The sequence below is a fragment of the Gadus chalcogrammus genome, chromosome 20, assembly GCF_026213295.1.
Source record: "Gadus chalcogrammus isolate NIFS_2021 chromosome 20, NIFS_Gcha_1.0, whole genome shotgun sequence".
NCBI classification, from domain to species: Eukaryota; Metazoa; Chordata; class Actinopteri; order Gadiformes; family Gadidae; genus Gadus; species Gadus chalcogrammus.
Genome location: NC_079431.1, coordinates 905,003 through 925,345, shown reverse-complemented (window position 1 = coordinate 925,345; position 20,343 = coordinate 905,003). Strand labels below are relative to the sequence as shown.

The window sequence follows — 20,343 nt, the reverse complement described above, 5'->3', positions numbered from 1 at the left end:
AAACTCATTTGGGTTCTTTAAGATGCAACACTTTTAAGTCCAGAAGGAGAATCCAGATGTGAAAGCAGATTCAAATCTACAGCAAATCAAAGAAATTAGGCTAAATTACAAATCAAATCGAAAACGTACCCCATAAAAAACTACGATCAGCTACAAATTTGTTCTTAAACACCATAATAGAGGAAATATGCACTTAAACAGAATAACCTATGTCACTTAAGTATTCAAATTAAATATGCCTGTCCAAATGTAAACATAGAGCAACGACAACCGTCTACAGAGCAAACACAACTTGTCAAATGAAATTCCCCCGTCCAAATGTAAACTCAGAGCAACGACAACCGTCTACAAACCAAACCCAACTGGTTTAGCCTTTTGCAGATAAAAGCTGACCCATATGCCGTGACATTGTGTTTCAATGCCGTGACCCGGATTCGAACCGGGGTTGCTGCGGCCACAACGCAGAGTACTAACCACTATACGATCACGGCGAACTGCCAGGGCCGTGAAAATGAACTTCCATCAGTTTCATGTGTTGGAAACTCATTTGGGTTCTTTAAGATGCAACACTTTTAAGTACAGAAGGAGAATCCAGATGTGAAAGCAGATTGAAATCTACAGCAAATCAAAGAAATTAGGCTAAATTACAAATCAAATCAAAAACACAGAGCAACGACAACCGTCTACAAACCAAACACAACTTGTTTAGCCTTTTGCAGATAAAAGCTGACCCATATGCCGTGACATTGTGTTTCAATGCCGTGACCCGGATTCGAACCGGGGTTGCTGCAGCCACAACGCAGAGTACTAACCGCTATACGATCACGGCAAGCTACCAGGGCTGACGTAGTACTCTTCCATCAGTTTAATCTCTTGGTACCTCGTTTGGGTTCTTTAAGATACAACACTTTCATGTCAGGAAGAAGAATCCAGATGTGAAAGCAGATAGAAATCGACAGCAAATCAAAGAATTTAGGCTAAATTACAAATCAAATCAAAAACACAGAGCAACGACAACCGTCTACAAACCAAACACAACTTGTTTAGCCTTTTACAGATAAAACCTGACCCGTATGCCGTGACATTGTGTTTCACTGCCGTGACCCGGATTCGAACCGGGGTTGCTGCGGCCACAACGCAGAGTACTAACCACTATACGATCACGGCGAACTGCCAGGGCCGTGAAAATGGACTTCCATCAGTTTCATGTGTTGGAAACTCATTTGGGTTCTTTAAGATGCAACACTTTTAAGTCCAGAAGGAGAATCAAGATGTGAAAGCAGATAGAAATCTACAGCAAATCAAAGAAATTAGGCTAAATTAAAAATCAAATCAAAAACACAGAGCAACGACAACCGTCTACAAACCAAACACAACTTGTTTAGCCTTTTGCAGATAAAAGCTGACCCATATGCCGTGACATTGTGTTTCAATGCCGTGACCCAGATTCGAACCGGGGTTGCTGCGGCCACAACGCAGAGTACTAACCACTATACGATCACGGCGAGCTACCAGGGCTGACGAAGTACACTTCCATCAGTTTCATCTGTTGGTACCCTCGTTTGGGTTCTTTAAGATACAACACTTTCATGTCAGGAAGAAGAATCCAGATGTGAAAGCAGATAGAAATCTACAGCAAATCAAAGAAATTAGGCTAAATTACAAATCAAATCAAAAACACAGAGCAACGACAAGCGTCTACAAACCAAACACAACTTGTTTAGCCTTTTGCAGATAAATGCTGACCCATATGCCGTGACATTGTGTTTCAATGCCGTGACCCGGATTCGAACCGGGGTTGCTTAAAAGTGTTGCATCTTAAAGAACCCAAATGAGTTTCCAACACATGAAACTGATGGAAGTCCATTTTCACGGCCCTGGCAGTTCGCCGTGATCGTATAGTGGTTAGTACTCTGTGTTGTGGCCGCAGCGACCCCGGTTCGAATCCGGGTCACGGCATTGAAACTAGGGATGCAAATTATCGAGTAATTCATTAATCGATAGTTGTTTCATCTTATCGATCGATGATCGATTAATTGATAAGCGGCAATTCTTCTGAGAAGCTGAATTTCCTTCTGAATGTGACACATTTAGGTGGTAATTCAACAAAGTCGTTTAGTTGTTGTACTTTAAAATACTTCCACATATTGTGCATTTGGCGTCTTTGTCGTCATTAACCAACTTAAAGTGGCTCCATACTGCACTCCGTTTTGCCCTCTTCATCGTGTCAGTGTCCCGCTTTTCGTTTGTCTTGTCCTGCCGTGTTCCAATACCCGTACTGTCCGTACTTACTAGCCAAAATTTGAGTACGCAGTACTCCAATTCAGATCCGGCGAAAAGAAGTATACTTCAAGGACCCGGATGCCGTACTCAAAACGGGCTAATCGTGAAGTGTGGATCGAAGGACACTCCCCGTACTCAACGGCAGCCTTCTTAGCTACGTAGCAGAAGAGGCGGAGCCAGGCTCAGCCAAAGTCGGCGCATTTTCCACATAGCCTGCATTAATAGTCATTTTGTAGTTTTTATAGCTTTTTATAGCTGCTAGGCGTAAATAGTTCACCGTTCAAAGCGGGATGTTTATTGCGGGGGAGGAGCCACGGCGGCAGTCGTGATCGTAATTTCCGGTTAGTGCACCACGGAGTACTCGATTTGGAACAGCACTCGCATCTGAAAAATTAACGTAGTAGCCAGTGCGGATAGTATACTTCCTTTAAGTATACTCATGGAAGTACGGGTATTGGAACACGGCACTGCTTTGCTTGTGTTCCCGCGTGTGCGTCAAGTACGTCTGGCGTCAAGTGCGCCCTCACGTGGACGGTTGGGGAATTACGGGTTAAAATGCGATTAATTGCAAGTAATTTATTTTAATCGAGTAATCTCTTATCGACAATTAATCGATAATCGATTAATTGTTTGCATCCCTAATTGAAACACAATGTCACGGCATACGGGTCAGGTTTTATCTGTAAAAGGCTAAACAAGTTGTGTTTGGTTTGTAGACGGTTGTCGTTGCTCTGTGTTTTTGATTTGATTTGTAATTTAGCCTAATTTCTTTGATTTGCTGTAGATTTCTATCTGCTTTCACATCTGGATTCTTCTTCCTGACATGAAAGTGTTGTATCTTAAAGAACCCAAACGAGGTACCAACAGATGAAACTGATGGCAGAGTACTTCATCAACCCTGGTAGCTCGCCGTGATTGTATAGTGGTTAGTACTCTGCGTTGTGGCCGCAGCAACCCCGGTTCGAATCCGGGTCACGGCATTGAAACACAATGTCACGGCATATGGGTCATCTTTTATCTGCAAAAGGCTAAACAAGTTGTGTTTGGTTTGTAGACGGTTGTCGTTGCTCTGAGTTTACATTTGGACGGGGTTATTTCATTTGACAAGTTGTGTTTGCTCTGTAGACGGTTGTCGTTGCTCTATGTTTACATTTGGACAGGCATATTTCATTTGAATACTTAAGTTACATAGGTTATTCTGTTTAAGTGCATATTTCCTCTATTATGGTGTTTAAGAACAAATTTGTAGCTGATCTGAGTTTTTTATGGGGAAAGTTTTCGATTTGATTTGTAATTTAGCCTAATTTCTGAAACTCATTTGGGTTCTTTAAGATGCAACACTTTTAAGTCCAGAAGGAGAATCCAGATGTGAAAGCAGATAGAAATCTTCAGCAAATCAAAGAAATTAGGCTAAATTACAAATCAAATCGAAAACTTACCCCATAAAAAACTCAGATCAGCTACAAATTTGTTCTTAAACACCATAATAGAGGAAATATGCACTTAAACAGAATAACCTATGTCACTTAAGTATTCAAATGAAATATGCATGTCCAAATGTAAACACAGAGCAACGACAAGCGTCTACAAACCAAACACAACTTGTTTAGCCTTTTGCAGATAAAAGCTGACCCATATGCCGTGACATTGTGTTTCAATGCCGTGACCCGGATTCGAACCGGGGTTGCTGCGGCCACAACGCAGAGTACTAACCACTATACGATCACGGCGAGCTACCAGGGCTGACGAAGTACACATCCATCAGTTTCATCTGTTGGTACCTCGTTTGGGTTCTTTAAGATACAACACTTTCATGTCAGGAAGAAGAATCCAGATGTGAAAGCAGATAGAAATCTACAGCAAATCAAAGAAATTAGGCTAAATTACAAATCAAATCAAAGACACAGAGCAACGACAAGCGTCTACAAACCAAACACAACTTGTTTAGCCTTTTGCAGATAAATGCTGACCCATATGCCATGACATTGTGTTTCAATGCCGTGACCCGGATTCGAACCGGGGTTGCTGCGGCCACAACGCAGAGTACTAACCACTATACGATCACGGCGAACTGCCAGGGCCGTAAAAATGGACTGCCATCAGTTTCATGTGTTGGAAACTCATTTGGGTTCTTTAAGATGCAACACTTTTAAGTCCAGAAGGAGAATCCAGATGTGAAAGCAGATTCAAATCTACAGCAAATCAAAGAAATTAGGCTAAATTACAAATCAAATCGAAAACGTACCCCATAAAAAACTACGATCAGCTACAAATTTGTTCTTAAACACCATAATAGAGGAAATATGCACTTAAACAGAATAACCTATGTCACTTAAGTATTCAAATTAAATATGCCTGTCCAAATGTAAACATAGAGCAACGACAACCGTCTACAGAGCAAACACAACTTGTCAAATGAAATTCCCCCGTCCAAATGTAAACTCAGAGCAACGACAACCGTCTACAAACCAAACCCAACTGGTTTAGCCTTTTGCAGATAAAAGCTGACCCATATGCCGTGACATTGTGTTTCAATGCCGTGACCCGGATTCGAACCGGGGTTGCTACGGCCACAACGCAGAGTACTAACCACTATACACTCACGGCGAGCTACCAGGGCTGACGTAGTACTCTTCCATCAGTTTAATCTGTTGGTACCTCGTTTGGGTTCTTTAAGATACAACACTTTCATGTCAGGAAGAAGAATCCAGATGTGAAAGCAGATAGAAATCTACAGCAAATCAAAGAAATTAGGCTAAATTACAAATCAAATCAAAAACACAGAGCAACGACAAGCATCTACAAACCAAACACAACTTGTTTAGCCTTTTGCAGATAAATGCTGACCCATATGCCGTGACATTGTGTTTCAATGCCGTGACCCGGATTCGAACCGGGGATGCTGCGGCCACAACGCAGAGTACTAACCACTATACGATCACGGCGAGCTACCAGGGCTGACGTAGTACTCTTCCATCAGTTTAATCTGTTGGTACCTCGTTTGGGTTCTTTAAGATACAACACTTTCATGTCAGGAAGAAGAATCCAGATGTGAAAGCAGATAGAAATCGACAGCAAATCAAAGAATTTAGGCTAAATTACAAATCAAATCAAAAACACAGAGCAACGACAACCGTCTACAAACCAAACACAACTTGTTTAGCCTTTTACAGATAAAACCTGACCCGTATGCCGTGACATTGTGTTTCAATGCCGTGACCCGGATTCGAACCGGGGTTGCTGCGGCCACAACGCAGAGTACTAACCACTACACGATCACGGCGAACTGCCAGGGCTGGTAAAATGGACTTCCATCAGTTTCATGTGTTGGAAACTCATTTGGGTTCTTTAAGATGCAACACTTTTAAGTCCAGAAGGAGAATCCAGATGTGAAAGCAGATAGAAATCTTCAGCAAATCAAAGAAATTAGGCTAAATTACAAATCAAATCGAAAACTTTCCCCATAAAAAACTCAGATCAGCTACAAATTTGTTCTTAAACACCATAATAGAGGAAATATGCACTTAAACAGAATAACCTATGTAACTTAAGTATTCAAATGAAATATGCCTGTCCAAATGTAAACATAGAGCAACGACAACCGTCTACAGAGCAAATACAACTTGTCAAATGAAATTCCCCCGTCCAAATGTAAACTCAGAGCAACGACAACCGTCTACAAACCAAACAGAACTTGTTTAGCCTTTTGCAGATATAAGATGACCCAAATGCCGTGACATTGTGTTTCAATGCCGTGACCCGGATTCGAACCGGGGTTGCTTCGGCCACAACGCAGAGTACTAACCACTATACGATCACGGCGAGCTACCAGGGTTGATGAAGTACTCTGCCATCAGTTTCATGTGTTGGTACCTCGTTTGGGTTCTTTAAGATACAACACTTTCATGTCAGGAAGAAGAATCCAGATGTGAAAGCAGATAGAAATCTACAGCAAATCAAAGAAATTAGGCTAAATTACAAATCAAATCAAAAACACAGAGCAACGACAACCGTCTACAAACCAAACACAACTTGTTTAGCCTTTTACAGATAAAACCTGACCCGTATGCCGTGACATTGTGTTTCAATGCCGTGACCCAGAATCGAACCGGGGTTGCTGCGGCCACAACGCAGAGTACTAACCACTATACGATCACGGCGAACTGCCAGGGCCGTGAAAATGAAATTCCATCAGTTTCATGTGTTGGAAACTCATTTGGGTTCTTTAAGATGCAACACTTTTAAGTCCAGAAGGAGAATCAAGATGTGAAAGCAGATAGAAATCTACAGCAAATCAAAGAAATTAGGCTAAATTACAAATCAAATCAAAAACACAGAGCAACGACAACCGTCTACAAACCAAACACAACTTGTTTAGCCTTTTGCAGATAAAAGCTGACCCATATGCCGTGACATTGTGTTTCAATGCCGTGACCCGGATTCGAACCGGGGTTGCTGCGGCCACAACGCAGAGTACTAACCACTATACGATCACGGCGAGCTACCAGGGCTGACTTAGTACTCTTCCATCAGTTTAATCTTTTGGTACCTCGTTTGGGTTCTTTAAGATACAACACTTTCATGTCAGGAAGAAGAATCCAGAGGTGAAAGCAGATAGAAATCGACAGCAAATCAAAGAATTTAGGCTAAATTACAAATCAAATCAAAAACACAGAGCAACGACAACCGTCTACAAACCAAACACAACTTGTTTAGCCTTTTACAGATAAAACCTGACCCGTATGCCGTGACATTGTGTTTCAATGCCGTGACCCGGATTCGAACCGGAGTTGCTGCGGCCACAACGCAGAGTACTAACCACTATACGATCACGGCGAACTGCCAGGGCCGTGAAAATGGACTTCCATCAGTTTCATGTGTTGGAAACTCATTTGGGTTCTTTAAGATGCAACACTTTTAAGTCCAGAAGGAGAATCCAGATGTGAAAGCAGATTCAAATCTACAGCAAATCAAAGAAATTAGGCTAAATTACAAATCAAATCAAAAACACAGAGCAACGACAACCGTCTACAAACCAAACACAACTTGTTTAGCCTTTTGCAGATAAAAGCTGACCCATATGCCGTGACATTGTGTTTCAATGCCGTGACCCGGATTCGAACCGGGGTTGCTGCGGCCACAACGCAGAGTACTAACCACTATACGATCACGGCGAGCTACCAGGGCTGACTTAGTACTCTTCCATCAGTTTAATCTGTTGTTACCTCGTTTGGGTTCTTTAAGATACAACACTTTCATGTCAGGAAGAAGAATCCAGATGTGAAAGCAGATAGAAATCGACAGCAAATCAAAGAATTTAGGCTAAATTACAAATCAAATCAAAAACACAGAGCAACGACAACCGTCTACAAACCAAACACAACTTGTTTAGACTTTTACAGATAAAACCTGACCCGTATGCCGTGACATTGTGTTTCAATGCCGTGACCCGGATTCGAACCGGAGTTGCTGCGTCCACAACGCAGAGTACTAAACACTACACGATCACGGCGAACTGCCTGGGCTGGTAAAATGGACTTCCATCAGTTTCATGTGTTGGAAACTCATTTGGGTTCTTTAAGATGCAACACTTTTAAGTCCAGAAGGAGAATCCAGATGTGAAAGCAGATAGAAATCTTCAGCAAATCAAAGAAATTAGGCTAAATTACAAATCAAATCGAAAACTTACCCCATAAAAAACTCAGATCAGCTACAATTTTGTTCTTAAACACCATAATAGAGGAAATATGCACTTAAACAGAATAACCTATGTCACTTAAGTATTCAAATGAAATATGCATGTCCAAATGTAAACACAGAGCAACGACAAGCGTCTACAAACCAAACACAACTTGTTTAGCCTTTTGCAGATAAAAGCTGACCCATATGCCGTGACATTGTGTTTCAATGCCGTGACCCAGATTCGAACCGGGGTTGCTGCGGCCACAACGCAGAGTACTAACCACTATACGATCACGGCGAGCTACCAGGGCTGACGAAGTACACATCCATCAGTTTCATCTGTTGGTACCTCGTTTGGGTTCTTTAAGATACAACACTTTCATGTCAGGAAGAAGAATCCAGATGTGAAAGCAGATAGAAATCTACAGCAAATCAAAGAAATTAGGATAAATTACAAATCAAATCAAAAACACAGAGCAACGACAAGCGTCTACAAACCAAACACAACTTGTTTAGCCTTTTGCAGATAAATGCTGACCCATATGCCGTGACATTGCGTTTCAATGCCGTGACCCGGATTCGAACCGGGGTTGCTGCGGCCACAACGCAGAGTACTAACCACTATACGATCACGGCGAACTGCCAGGGCCGTAAAAATGGACTGCAATCAGTTTCATGTGTTGGAAACTCATTTGGGTTCTTTAAGATGCAACACTTTTAAGTCCAGAAGGAGAATCCAGATGTGAAAGCAGATTCAAATCTACAGCAAATCAAAGAAATTAGGCTAAATTACAAATCAAATCGAAAACGTACCCCATAAAAAACTACGATCAGCTACAAATTTGTTCTTAAACACCATAATAGAGGAAATATGCACTTAAACAGAATAACCTATGTCACTTAAGTATTCAAATGAAATATGCCTGTCCAAATGTAAACATAGAGCAACGACAACCGTTTACAGAGCAAACACAACTTGTCAAAAGAAATTCCCCCGTCCAAATGTAAACTCAGAGCAACGACAACCGTCTACAAACCAAACCCAACTTGTTTAGCCTTTTGCAGATAAAAGCTGACCCATATGCCGTGACATTGTGTTTCAATGCCGTGACCCGGATTCGAACCGGGGTTGCTGCGGCCACAACGCAGAGTACTAACCACTATACGATCACGGCGAACTGCCAGGGCCGTGAAAATGGACTTCCATCAGTTTCATGTGTTGGAAACTCATTTGGGTTCTTTAAGATGCAACACTTTTAAGTCCAGAAGGAGAATCAAGATGTGAAAGCAGATAGAAATCTACAGCAAATCAAAGAAATTAGGCTAAATTACAAATCAAATCAAAAACACAGAGCAACGACAACCGTCTACAAACCAAACACAACTTGTTTAGCCTTTTACAGATAAAACCTGACCCGTATGCCGTGACATTGTGTTACAATGCCGTGACCCTGATTCGAACCGGGGTTGCTGCGGCCACAACGCAGAGTACTAACCACTATACGATCACGGCGAGCTACCAGGGCTGACGTAGTACTCTTCCATCAGTTTAATCTGTTGGTACCTCGTTTGGGTTCTTTAAGATACAACACTTTCATGTCAGGAAGAAGAATCCAGATGTGAAAGCAGATAGAAATCGACAGCAAATCAAAGAATTTAGGCTGAATTACAAATCAAATCAAAAACACAGAGCAACGACAACCGTCTACAAACCAAACACAACTTGTTTAGCCTTTTACAGATAAAACCTGACCCGTATGCCGTGACATTGTGTTTCAATGCCGTGACCCGGATTCGAACCGGGGTTGCTGCGGCCACAACGCAGAGTACTAACCACTATACGATCACGGCGAGCTACCAGGGCTGACGTAGTACTCTTCCATCAGTTTAATCTGTTGGTACCTCGTTTGGGTTCTTTAAGATACAACACTTTCATGTCAGGAAGAAGAATCCAGATGTGAAAGCAGATAGAAATCGACAGCAAATCAAAGAATTTAGGCTAAATTACAAATCAAATCAAAAACACAGAGCAACGACAACCGTCTACAAACCAAACACAACTTGTTTAGCCTTTTACAGATAAAACCTGACCTGTATGCCGTGACATTGTGTTTCAATGCCGTGACCCGGATTCGAACCGGGGTTGCTGCGGCCACAACGCAGAGTACTAACAACTACACGATCACGGCGAACTGCCAGGGCTGGTAAAATGGACTTCCATCAGTTTCATGTGTTGGAAACTCATTTGGGTTCTTTAAGATGCAACACTTTTAAGTCCAGAAGGAGAATCCAGATGTGAAAGCAGATTCAAATCTACAGCAAATCAAAGAAATTAGGCTAAATTACAAATCAAATCGAAAACGTACCCCATAAAAAACTACGATCAGCTACAAATTTGTTCTTAAACACCATAATAGAGGAAATATGCACTTAAACAGAATAACCTATGTCACTTAAGTATTCAAATTAAATATGCCTGTCCAAATGTAAACATAGAGCAACGACAACCGTCTACAGAGCAAACACAACTTGTCAAATGAAATTCCCCCGTCCAAATGTAAACTCAGAGCAACGACAACCGTCTACAAACCAAACCCAACTGGTTTAGCCTTTTGCAGATAAAAGCCATGATGACCCATATGCCGTGACATTGTGTTTCAATGCCGTGACCCGGATTCGAACCGGGGTTGCTGCGGCCACAACGCAGAGTACTAACCACTATACGATCACGGCGAGCTACCAGGGCTGACGTAGTACTCTTCCATCAGTTTAATCTGTTGGTACCTCGTTTGGGTTCTTTAAGATACAACACTTTCATGTCAGGAAGAAGAATCCAGATGTGAAAGCAGATAGAAATCGACAGCAAATCAAAGAATTTAGGCTAAATTACAAATCAAATCAAAAACACAGAGCAACGACAACCGTCTACAAACCAAACACAACTTGTTTAGCCTTTTACAGATAAAACCTGACCCGTATGCCGTGACATTATGTTTCAATGCCGTGACCCGGATTCGAACCGGGGTTGCTGCGGCCACAACGCAGAGTACTAACCACTACACGATCACGGCGAACTGCCAGGGCTGGTAAAATGGACTTCCATCAGTTTCATGTGTTGGAACCTCATTTGGGTTCTTTAAGATGCAACACTTTTAAGTCCAGAAGGAGAATCCAGATGTGAAAGCAGATAGAAATCTTCAGCAAATCAAAGAAATTAGGCAAAATTACAAATCAAATCGAAAACTTTCCCCATAAAAAACTACGATCAGCTACAAATTTGTTCTTAAACACCATAATAGAGGAAATATGCACTTAAACAGAATAACCTATGTCACTTAAGTATTCAAATGAAATATGCCTGTCCAAATGTAAACATAGAGCAACGACAACCGTCTACAGAGCAAACACAACTTGTCAAAAGAAATTCCCCCGTCCAAATGTAAACTCAGAGCAACGACAACCGTCTACAAACCAAACCCAACTTGTTTAGCCTTTTGCAGATAAAAGCTGACCCATATGCCGTGACATTGTGTTTCAATGCCGTGACCCGGATTCGAACCGGGGTTGCTGCGGCCACAACGCAGAGTACTAACCACTATACGATCACGGCGAACTGCCAGGGCCGTGAAAATGGACTTCCATCAGTTTCATGTGTTGGAAACTCATTTGGGTTCTTTAAGATGCAACACTTTTAAGTCCAGAAGGAGAATCAAGATGTGAAAGCAGATAGAAATCTACAGCAAATCAAAGAAATTAGGCTGAATTACAAATCAAATCAAAAACACAGAGCAACGACAACCGTCTACAAACCAAACACAACTTGTTTAGCCTTTTACAGATAAAACCTGACCCGTATGCCGTGACATTGTGTTTCAATGCCGTGACCCGGATTTGAACCGGGGTTGCTGCGGCCACAACGCAGAGTACTAACCACTATACGATCACGGCGAGCTACCAGGGCTGACGTAGTACTCTTCCATCAGTTTAATCTGTTGGTACCTCGTTTGGGTTCTTTAAGATACAACACTTTCATGTCAGGAAGAAGAATCCAGATGTGAAAGCAGATAGAAATCGACAGCAAATCAAAGAATTTAGGCTAAATTACAAATCAAATCAAAAACACAGAGCAACGACAACCGTCTACAAACCAAACACAACTTGTTTAGCCTTTTACAGATAAAACCTAACCCGTATGCCGTGACATTGTGTTTCAATGCCGTGACCCGGATTCGAACCGGGGTTGCTGCGGCCACAACGCAGAGTACTAACCACTATACGATCACGGCGAGCTACCAGGGCTGACGTAGTACTCTTCCATCAGTTTAGTCTGTTGGTACCTCGTTTGGGTTCTTTAAGATACAACACTTTCATGTCAGGAAGAAGAATCCAGATGTGAAAGCAGATAGAAATCGACAGCAAATCAAAGAATTTAGGCTAAATTACAAATCAAATCAAAAACACAGAGCAACGACAACCGTCTACAAACCAAACACAACTTGTTTAGCCTTTTACAGATAAAACCTGACCCGTATGCCGTGACATTGTGTTTCAATGCCGTGACCCGGATTCGAACCGGGGTTGCTGCGGCCACAACGCAGAGTACTAACAACTACACGATCACGGCGAACTGCCAGGGCTGGTAAAATGGACTTCCATCAGTTTCATGTGTTGGAAACTCATTTGGGTTCTTTAAGATGCAACACTTTTAAGTCCAGAAGGAGAATCCAGATGTGAAAGCAGATTCAAATCTACAGCAAATCAAAGAAATTAGGCTAAATTACAAATCAAATCGAAAACGTACCCCATAAAAAACTACGATCAGCTACAAATTTGTTCTTAAACACCATAATAGAGGAAATATGCACTTAAACAGAATAACCTATGTCACTTAAGTATTCAAATTAAATATGCCTGTCCAAATGTAAACATAGAGCAACGACAACCGTCTACAGAGCAAACACAACTTGTCAAATGAAATTCCCCCGTCCAAATGTAAACTCAGAGCAACGACAACCGTCTACAAACCAAACCCAACTGGTTTAGCCTTTTGCAGATAAAAGCTGACCCATATGCCGTGACATTGTGTTTCAATGCCGTGACCCGGATTCGAACCGGGGTTGCTGCGGCCACAACGCAGAGTACTAACCACTATACGATCACGGCGAGCTACCAGGGCTGACGTAGTACTCTTCCATCAGTTTAATCTGTTGGTACCTCGTTTGGGTTCTTTAAGATACAACACTTTCATGTCAGGAAGAAGAATCCAGATGTGAAAGCAGATAGAAATCTACAGCAAATCAAAGAAATTAGGCTAAATTACAAATCAAATCAAAAACACAGAGCAACGACAAGCGTCTACAAACCAAACATGTTTAGCCTTTTGCAGATAAATGCTGACCCATATGCCGTGACATTGTGTTTCAATGCCGTGACCCGGATTCGAACCGGGGTATCTGCGGCCACAACGCAGAGTACTAACCACTATACGATCACGGCGAGCTACCAGGGTTGATGAAGTACTCTGCCATCAGTTTCATCGGTTGGTACCTCGTTTGGGTTCTTTAAGATACAACACTTTCATGTCAGGAAGAAGAATCCAGATGTGAAAACAGATAGAAATCTACAGCAAATCAAAGAAATTATGCTAAATTACAAATCAAATCAAAAACACAGAGCAACGACAACCGTCTACAAACCAAACACAACTTGTTTAGCCTTTTACAGATAAAACCTGACCCGTATGACGCGACATTATGTTTCAATGCCGTGACCCGGATTCGAACCGGGGTTGCTGCGGCCACAACGCAGAGTACTAACCACTATACGATCACGGCGAACTGCCAGGGCCGTGAAAATGGACTTCCATCAGTTTCATGTGTTGGAAACTCATTTGGGTTCTTTAAGATGCAACACTTTTAAGTCCAGAAGGAGAATCCAGATGTGAAAGCAGATAGAAATCTACAGCAAATCAAAGAAATTAGGCTAAATTACAAATCAAATCAAAAACACAGAGCAACGACAACCGTCTACAAACCAAACCCAACTGGTTTAGCCTTTTGCAGATAAAAGCCATGATGACCCATATGCCGTGACATTGTGTTTCAATGCCGTGACCCGGATTCGAACGGGGGTTGCTGCGTCCACAACGCAGAGTACTAACCACTATACGATCACGGCGAGCTACCAGGGCTGACGTAGTACTCTTCCATCAGTTTAATCTGTTGGTACCTCGTTTGGGTTCTTTAAGATACAACACTTTCATGTCAGGAAGAAGAATCCAGATGTGAAAGCAGATAGAAATCGACAGCAAATCAAAGAATTTAGGCTAAATTACAAATCAAATCAAAAACACAGAGCAACGACAACCGTCTACAAACCAAACACAACTTGTTTAGCCTTTTACAGATAAAACCTGACCCGTATGCCGTGACATTATGTTTCAATGCCGTGACCCGGATTCGAACCGGGGTTGCTGCGGCCACAACGCAGAGTACTAACCACTACACGATCACGGCGAACTGCCAGGGCTGGTAAAATGGACTTCCATCAGTTTCATGTGTTGGAAACTCATTTGGGTTCTTTAAGATGCAACACTTTTAAGTCCAGAAGGAGAATCCAGATGTGAAAGCAGATAGAAATCTTCAGCAAATCAAAGAAATTAGGCTAAATTACAAATCAAATCGAAAACTTTCCCCATAAAAAACTCAGATCAGCTACAAATTTGTTCTTAAACACCATAATAGAGGAAATATGCACTTAAACAGAATAACCTATGTAACTTAAGTATTCAAATGAAATATGCCTGTCCAAATGTAAACATAGAGCAACGACAACCGTCTACAGAGCAAACACAACTTGTCAAATGAAATTCCCCCGTCCAAATGTAAACTCAGAGCAACGACAACCGTCTACAAACCAAACACAACTTGTTTAGCCTTTTGCAGATATAAGATAAACCAAATGCAGTTACATTGTGTTTCAATGCCGTGACCCGGAATCGAACCGGGGTTGCTGCGGCCACAACGCAGAGTACTAACCACTATACGATCACGGCGAGCTACCAGGGCTGACTTAGTACTCTTCCATCAGTTTAATCTTTTGGTACCTCGTTTGGGTTCTTTAAGATACAACACTTTCATGTCAGGAAGAAGAATCCAGATGTGAAAGCAGATAGAAATCGACAGCAAATCAAAGAATTTAGGCTAAATTACAAATCAAATCAAAAACACAGAGCAACGACAACCGTCTACAAACCAAACACAACTTGTTTAGCCTTTTACAGATAAAACCTGACCCGTATGCCGTGACATTGTGTTTCAATGCCGTGACCCGGATTCGAACCGGAGTTGCTGCGGCCACAACGCAGAGTACTAACCACTATACGATCACGGCGAACTGCCAGGGCCGTGAAAATGGACTTCCATCAGTTTCATGTGTTGGAAACTCCTTTGGGTTCTTTAAGATGCAACACTTTTAAGTCCAGAAGGAGAATCCAGATGTGAAAGCAGATTGAAATCTACAGCAAATCAAAGAAATTAGGCTAAATTACAAATCAAATCAAAAACACAGAGCAACGACAACCGTCTACAAACCAAACACAACTTGTTTAGCCTTTTGCAGATAAAAGCTGACCCATATGCCGTGACATTGTGTTTCAATGCCATGACCCGGATTCGAACCGGGGTTGCTGCGGCCACAACGCAGAGTACTAACCACTATACGATCACGGCGAGCTACCAGGGCTGACTTAGTACTCTTCCATCAGTTTAATCTGTTGTTACCTCGTTTGGGTTCTTTAAGATACAACACTTTCATGTCAGGAAGAAGAATCCAGATGTGAAAGCAGATAGAAATCGACAGCAAATCAAAGAATTTAGGCTAAATTACAAATCAAATCAAAAACACAGAGCAACGACAACCGTCTACAAACCAAACACAACTTGTTTAGCCTTTTACAGATAAAACCTGACCCGTATGCCGTGACATTGTGTTTCAATGCCGTGACCCGGATTCGAACCGGAGTTGCTGCGGCCACAACGCAGAGTACTAAACACTATACGATCACGGCGAACTGCCAGGGCTGGTAAAATGGACTTCCATCAGTTTCATGTGTTGGAAACTCATTTGGGTTCTTTAAGATGCAACACTTTTAAGTCCAGAAGGAGAATCCAGATGTGAAAGCAGATAGAAATCTTCAGCAAATCAAAGAAATTAGGCTAAATTACAAATCAAATCAAAAACACAGAGCAACGACAAGCGTCTACAAACCAAACACAGATAAATGCTGACCCATATGCCATGACATTGTGTTTCAATGCCGTGACCCTGATTCGAACCGGGGTTGCTGCGGCCACAACGCAGAGTACTAACCACTATACGATCACGGCGAACTGCCAGGGCCGTAAAAATGGACTGCCATCAGTTTCATGTGTTGGAAACTCATTTGGGTTCTTTAAGATGCAACACTTTTAAGTCCAGAAGGAGAATCCAGATGTGAAAGCAGATTCAAATCTACAGCAAATCAAAGAAATTAGGCTAAATTACAAATCAAATCAAAAACACAAAGCAACGACAACCGTCTACAAACCAAACACAACTTGTTTAGCCTTTTGCAGATAAATGCTGACCCATATGCCGTGACATTGTGTTTCAAAGCCGTGACCCGGATTCGAACCGGAGTTGCTGCGGCCACAACGCAGAGTACTAACCACTATACGATCACGGCGAACTGCCAGGGCTGACGTAGTGCTCTTCCATCAGTTTAAACTGTTGGTACCTCGTTTAGGTTCTTTAAGAGACAACACTTTCATGTCAGGAAGAAGAATCCAGATGTGAAAGCAGATAGAAATCGACAGCAAATCAAAGAATTTAGGCTAAATTACAAATCAAATCAAAAACACAGAGCAACGACAACCGTCTACAAACCAAACACAACTTGTTTAGCCTTTTACAGATAAAACCTGACTCGTATACCGTGACATTATGTTTCAATGCCGTCACCCGGATACGAACCGGGGTTGCTGCGGCCACAACGCAGAGTACTAACCACTATACGATCACGGCGAACTGCCAGGGCTGTGAAAATGGTCTTCCATCAGTTTCATGTGTTGGAAACTCATTTGGGTTATTTAAGATGCAACACTTTTAAGTCCAGAAGGAGAATCCAGATGTGAAAGCAGATAGAAATCTACAGCAAATTAAAGAAATTAGGCTAAATTACAAATCAAATCGAAAACTTACCCCATAAAAAACTCAGATCAGCTACAAATTTGTTCTTAAACACCATAATAGAGGAAATATGCACTTAAACAGAATAACCTATGTCACTTAAGTATTCAAATTAAATATGCCTGTCCAAATGTAAACATAGAGCAACGACAACCGTCTACAGAGCAAACACAACTTGTCAAATGAAATTCCCCCGTCCAAATGTAAACTCAGAGCAACGACAACCGTCTACAAACCAAACCCAACTGGTTTAGCCTTTTGCAGATAAAAGCTGACCCATATGCCGTGACATTGTGTTTCAATGCCGTGACCCGGATTCGAACCGGGGTTGCTGCGGCCACAACGCAGAGTACTAACCACTATACGATCACGGCGAGCTACCAGGGCTGACGTAGTACTCTTCCATCAGTTTAATCTGTTGGTACCTCGTTTGGGTTCTTTAAGATACAACACTTTCATGTCAGGAAGAAGAATCCAGATGTGAAAGCAGATAGAAATCTACAGCAAATCAAAGAAATTAGGCTAAATTACAAATCAAATCAAAAACACAGAGCAACGACAAGCGTCTACAAACCAAACATGTTTAGCCTTTTGCAGATAAATGCTGACCCATATGCCGTGACATTGTGTTTCAATGCCGTGACCCGGATTCGAACCGGGGTATCTGCGGCCACAACGCAGAGTACTAACCACTATACGATCACGGCGAGCTACCAGGGTTGATGAAGTACTCTGCCATCAGTTTCATCGGTTGGTACCTCGTTTGGGTTCTTTAAGATACAACACTTTCATGTCAGGAAGAAGAATCCAGATGTGAAAACAGATAGAAATCTACAGCAAATCAAAGAAATTATGCTAAATTACAAATCAAATCAAAAACACAGAGCAACGACAACCGTCTACAAACCAAACACAACTTGTTTAGCCTTTTACAGATAAAACCTGACCCGTATGACGCGACATTATGTTTCAATGCCGTGACCCGGATTCGAACCGGGGTTGCTGCGGCCACAACGCAGAGTACTAACCACTATACGATCACGGCGAACTGCCAGGGCCGTGAAAATGGACTTCCATCAGTTTCATGTGTTGGAAACTCATTTGGGTTCTTTAAGATGCAACACTTTTAAGTCCAGAAGGAGAATCCAGATGTGAAAGCAGATAGAAATCTACAGCAAATCAAAGAAATTAGGCTAAATTACAAATCAAATCAAAAACACAGAGCAACGACAACCGTCTACAAACCAAACCCAACTGGTTTAGCCTTTTGCAGATAAAAGCCATGATGACCCATATGCCGTGACATTGTGTTTCAATGCCGTGACCCGGATTCGAACCGGGGTTCCTGCGTCCACAACGCAGAGTACTAACCACTATACGATCACGGCGAGCTACCAGGGCTGACGTAGTACTCTTCCATCAGTTTAATCTGTTGGTACCTCGTTTGGGTTCTTTAAGATACAACATTTTCATGTCAGGAAGAAGAATCCAGATGTGAAAGCAGATAGAAATCGACAGCAAATCAAAGAATTTAGGCTAAATTACAAATCAAATCAAAAACACAGAGCAACGACAACCGTCTACAAACCAAACACAACTTGTTTAGCCTTTTACAGATAAAACCTGACCCGTATGCCGTGACATTATGTTTCAATGCCGTGACCCGGATTCGAACCGGGGTTGCTGCGGCCACAACGCAGAGTACTAACCACTACACGATCACGGCGAACTGCCAGGGCTGGTAAAATGGACTTCCATCAGTTTCATGTGTTGGAAACTCATTTGGGTTCTTTAAGATGCAACACTTTTAAGTCCAGAAGGAGAATCCAGATGTGAAAGCAGATAGAAATCTTCAGCAAATCAAAGAAATTAGGCTAAATTACAAATCAAATCGAAAACTTTCCCCATAAAAAACTCAGATCAGCTACAAATTTGTTCTTAAACACCATAATAGAGGAAATATGCACTTAAACAGAATAACCTATGTAACTTAAGTATTCAAATGAAATATGCCTGTCCAAATGTAAACATAGAGCAACGACAACCGTCTACAGAGCAAACACAACTTGTCAAATGAAATTCCCCCGTCCAAATGTAAACTCAGAGCAACGACAACCGTCTACAAACCAAACACAACTTGTTTAGCCTTTTGCAGATATAAGATAAACCAAATGCAGTTACATTGTGTTTCAATGCCGTGACCCGGAATCGAACCGGGGTTGCTGCGGCCACAACGCAGAGTACTAACCACTATACGATCACGGCGAGCTACCAGGGCTGACTTAGTACTCTTCCATCAGTTTAATCTTTTGGTACCTCGTTTGGGTTCTTTAAGATACAACACTTTCATGTCAGGAAGAAGAATCCAGATGTGAAAGCAGATAGAAATCGACAGCAAATCAAAGAATTTAGGCTAAATTACAAATCAAATCAAAAACACAGAGCAACGACAACCGTCTACAAACCAAACACAACTTGTTTAGCCTTTTACAGATAAAACCTGACCCGTATGCCGTGACATTGTGTTTCAATGCCGTGACCCGGATTCGAACCGGAGTTGCTGCGGCCACAACGCAGAGTACTAACCACTATACGATCACGGCGAACTGCCAGGGCCGTGAAAATGGACTTCCATCAGTTTCATGTGTTGGAAACTCCTTTGGGTTCTTTAAGATGCAACACTTTTAAGTCCAGAAGGAGAATCCAGATGTGAAAGCAGATTGAAATCTACAGCAAATCAAAGAAATTAGGCTAAATTACAAATCAAATCAAAAACACAGAGCAACGACAACCGTCTACAAACCAAACACAACTTGTTTAGCCTTTTGCAGATAAAAGCTGACCCATATGCCGTGACATTGTGTTTCAATGCCGTGACCCGGATTCGAACCGGGGTTGCTGCGGCCACAACGCAGAGTACTAACCACTATACGATCACGGCGAGCTACCAGGGCTGACTTAGTACTCTTCCATCAGTTTAATCTGTTGTTACCTCGTTTGGGTTCTTTAAGATACAACACTTTCATGTCAGGAAGAAGAATCCAGATGTGAAAGCAGATAGAAATCGACAGCAAATCAAAGAATTTAGGCTAAATTACAAATCAAATCAAAAACACAGAGCAACGACAACCGTCTACAAACCAAACACAA

General features: G+C 41.9%; 31 non-coding genes across 31 annotated transcripts; 2 read left to right on the top strand and 29 right to left on the bottom strand.

Annotated features, from left to right (window-relative positions):
* Positions 1–419: 419 nt before the first annotated feature.
* On the bottom strand, positions 420–491 carry trnah-gug (transfer RNA histidin (anticodon GUG)). The gene has a single exon. It is a non-coding gene; the product is annotated as a tRNA-His (tRNA).
* A 604-nt stretch (positions 492–1,095) lies between these two features.
* On the bottom strand, positions 1,096–1,167 carry trnah-gug (transfer RNA histidin (anticodon GUG)). Its single transcript has one exon. It is a non-coding gene; the product is annotated as a tRNA-His (tRNA).
* Positions 1,168–1,887: 720 nt separating this feature from the next.
* trnah-gug (transfer RNA histidin (anticodon GUG)) lies at positions 1,888–1,959 on the top strand. The gene has a single exon. It is a non-coding gene; the product is annotated as a tRNA-His (tRNA).
* A 1,232-nt stretch (positions 1,960–3,191) lies between these two features.
* On the top strand, positions 3,192–3,263 carry trnah-gug (transfer RNA histidin (anticodon GUG)). Its single transcript has one exon. It is a non-coding gene; the product is annotated as a tRNA-His (tRNA).
* Positions 3,264–3,941: 678 nt separating this feature from the next.
* Positions 3,942–4,013, bottom strand: trnah-gug (transfer RNA histidin (anticodon GUG)). Its single transcript has one exon. It is a non-coding gene; the product is annotated as a tRNA-His (tRNA).
* A 266-nt stretch (positions 4,014–4,279) lies between these two features.
* Positions 4,280–4,351, bottom strand: trnah-gug (transfer RNA histidin (anticodon GUG)). Its single transcript has one exon. It is a non-coding gene; the product is annotated as a tRNA-His (tRNA).
* Positions 4,352–5,156: 805 nt separating this feature from the next.
* On the bottom strand, positions 5,157–5,228 carry trnah-gug (transfer RNA histidin (anticodon GUG)). Its single transcript has one exon. It is a non-coding gene; the product is annotated as a tRNA-His (tRNA).
* Positions 5,229–5,494: 266 nt separating this feature from the next.
* On the bottom strand, positions 5,495–5,566 carry trnah-gug (transfer RNA histidin (anticodon GUG)). The gene has a single exon. It is a non-coding gene; the product is annotated as a tRNA-His (tRNA).
* A 1,143-nt stretch (positions 5,567–6,709) lies between these two features.
* Positions 6,710–6,781, bottom strand: trnah-gug (transfer RNA histidin (anticodon GUG)). The gene has a single exon. It is a non-coding gene; the product is annotated as a tRNA-His (tRNA).
* Positions 6,782–7,385: 604 nt separating this feature from the next.
* trnah-gug (transfer RNA histidin (anticodon GUG)) lies at positions 7,386–7,457 on the bottom strand. The gene has a single exon. It is a non-coding gene; the product is annotated as a tRNA-His (tRNA).
* Positions 7,458–8,529: 1,072 nt separating this feature from the next.
* On the bottom strand, positions 8,530–8,601 carry trnah-gug (transfer RNA histidin (anticodon GUG)). The gene has a single exon. It is a non-coding gene; the product is annotated as a tRNA-His (tRNA).
* Positions 8,602–9,068: 467 nt separating this feature from the next.
* trnah-gug (transfer RNA histidin (anticodon GUG)) lies at positions 9,069–9,140 on the bottom strand. The gene has a single exon. It is a non-coding gene; the product is annotated as a tRNA-His (tRNA).
* Positions 9,141–9,744: 604 nt separating this feature from the next.
* On the bottom strand, positions 9,745–9,816 carry trnah-gug (transfer RNA histidin (anticodon GUG)). The gene has a single exon. It is a non-coding gene; the product is annotated as a tRNA-His (tRNA).
* Positions 9,817–10,626: 810 nt separating this feature from the next.
* On the bottom strand, positions 10,627–10,698 carry trnah-gug (transfer RNA histidin (anticodon GUG)). The gene has a single exon. It is a non-coding gene; the product is annotated as a tRNA-His (tRNA).
* Positions 10,699–10,964: 266 nt separating this feature from the next.
* On the bottom strand, positions 10,965–11,036 carry trnah-gug (transfer RNA histidin (anticodon GUG)). The gene has a single exon. It is a non-coding gene; the product is annotated as a tRNA-His (tRNA).
* A 467-nt stretch (positions 11,037–11,503) lies between these two features.
* Positions 11,504–11,575, bottom strand: trnah-gug (transfer RNA histidin (anticodon GUG)). The gene has a single exon. It is a non-coding gene; the product is annotated as a tRNA-His (tRNA).
* A 266-nt stretch (positions 11,576–11,841) lies between these two features.
* Positions 11,842–11,913, bottom strand: trnah-gug (transfer RNA histidin (anticodon GUG)). Its single transcript has one exon. It is a non-coding gene; the product is annotated as a tRNA-His (tRNA).
* A 266-nt stretch (positions 11,914–12,179) lies between these two features.
* trnah-gug (transfer RNA histidin (anticodon GUG)) lies at positions 12,180–12,251 on the bottom strand. Its single transcript has one exon. It is a non-coding gene; the product is annotated as a tRNA-His (tRNA).
* Positions 12,252–13,056: 805 nt separating this feature from the next.
* Positions 13,057–13,128, bottom strand: trnah-gug (transfer RNA histidin (anticodon GUG)). The gene has a single exon. It is a non-coding gene; the product is annotated as a tRNA-His (tRNA).
* A 261-nt stretch (positions 13,129–13,389) lies between these two features.
* On the bottom strand, positions 13,390–13,461 carry trnah-gug (transfer RNA histidin (anticodon GUG)). Its single transcript has one exon. It is a non-coding gene; the product is annotated as a tRNA-His (tRNA).
* Positions 13,462–13,727: 266 nt separating this feature from the next.
* On the bottom strand, positions 13,728–13,799 carry trnah-gug (transfer RNA histidin (anticodon GUG)). The gene has a single exon. It is a non-coding gene; the product is annotated as a tRNA-His (tRNA).
* Positions 13,800–14,408: 609 nt separating this feature from the next.
* Positions 14,409–14,480, bottom strand: trnah-gug (transfer RNA histidin (anticodon GUG)). Its single transcript has one exon. It is a non-coding gene; the product is annotated as a tRNA-His (tRNA).
* A 467-nt stretch (positions 14,481–14,947) lies between these two features.
* Positions 14,948–15,019, bottom strand: trnah-gug (transfer RNA histidin (anticodon GUG)). The gene has a single exon. It is a non-coding gene; the product is annotated as a tRNA-His (tRNA).
* A 604-nt stretch (positions 15,020–15,623) lies between these two features.
* trnah-gug (transfer RNA histidin (anticodon GUG)) lies at positions 15,624–15,695 on the bottom strand. The gene has a single exon. It is a non-coding gene; the product is annotated as a tRNA-His (tRNA).
* A 1,800-nt stretch (positions 15,696–17,495) lies between these two features.
* On the bottom strand, positions 17,496–17,567 carry trnah-gug (transfer RNA histidin (anticodon GUG)). Its single transcript has one exon. It is a non-coding gene; the product is annotated as a tRNA-His (tRNA).
* A 261-nt stretch (positions 17,568–17,828) lies between these two features.
* trnah-gug (transfer RNA histidin (anticodon GUG)) lies at positions 17,829–17,900 on the bottom strand. The gene has a single exon. It is a non-coding gene; the product is annotated as a tRNA-His (tRNA).
* Positions 17,901–18,166: 266 nt separating this feature from the next.
* trnah-gug (transfer RNA histidin (anticodon GUG)) lies at positions 18,167–18,238 on the bottom strand. Its single transcript has one exon. It is a non-coding gene; the product is annotated as a tRNA-His (tRNA).
* Positions 18,239–18,509: 271 nt separating this feature from the next.
* trnah-gug (transfer RNA histidin (anticodon GUG)) lies at positions 18,510–18,581 on the bottom strand. The gene has a single exon. It is a non-coding gene; the product is annotated as a tRNA-His (tRNA).
* Positions 18,582–18,847: 266 nt separating this feature from the next.
* Positions 18,848–18,919, bottom strand: trnah-gug (transfer RNA histidin (anticodon GUG)). The gene has a single exon. It is a non-coding gene; the product is annotated as a tRNA-His (tRNA).
* A 467-nt stretch (positions 18,920–19,386) lies between these two features.
* On the bottom strand, positions 19,387–19,458 carry trnah-gug (transfer RNA histidin (anticodon GUG)). Its single transcript has one exon. It is a non-coding gene; the product is annotated as a tRNA-His (tRNA).
* Positions 19,459–20,062: 604 nt separating this feature from the next.
* Positions 20,063–20,134, bottom strand: trnah-gug (transfer RNA histidin (anticodon GUG)). Its single transcript has one exon. It is a non-coding gene; the product is annotated as a tRNA-His (tRNA).
* Positions 20,135–20,343: the final 209 nt, after the last annotated feature.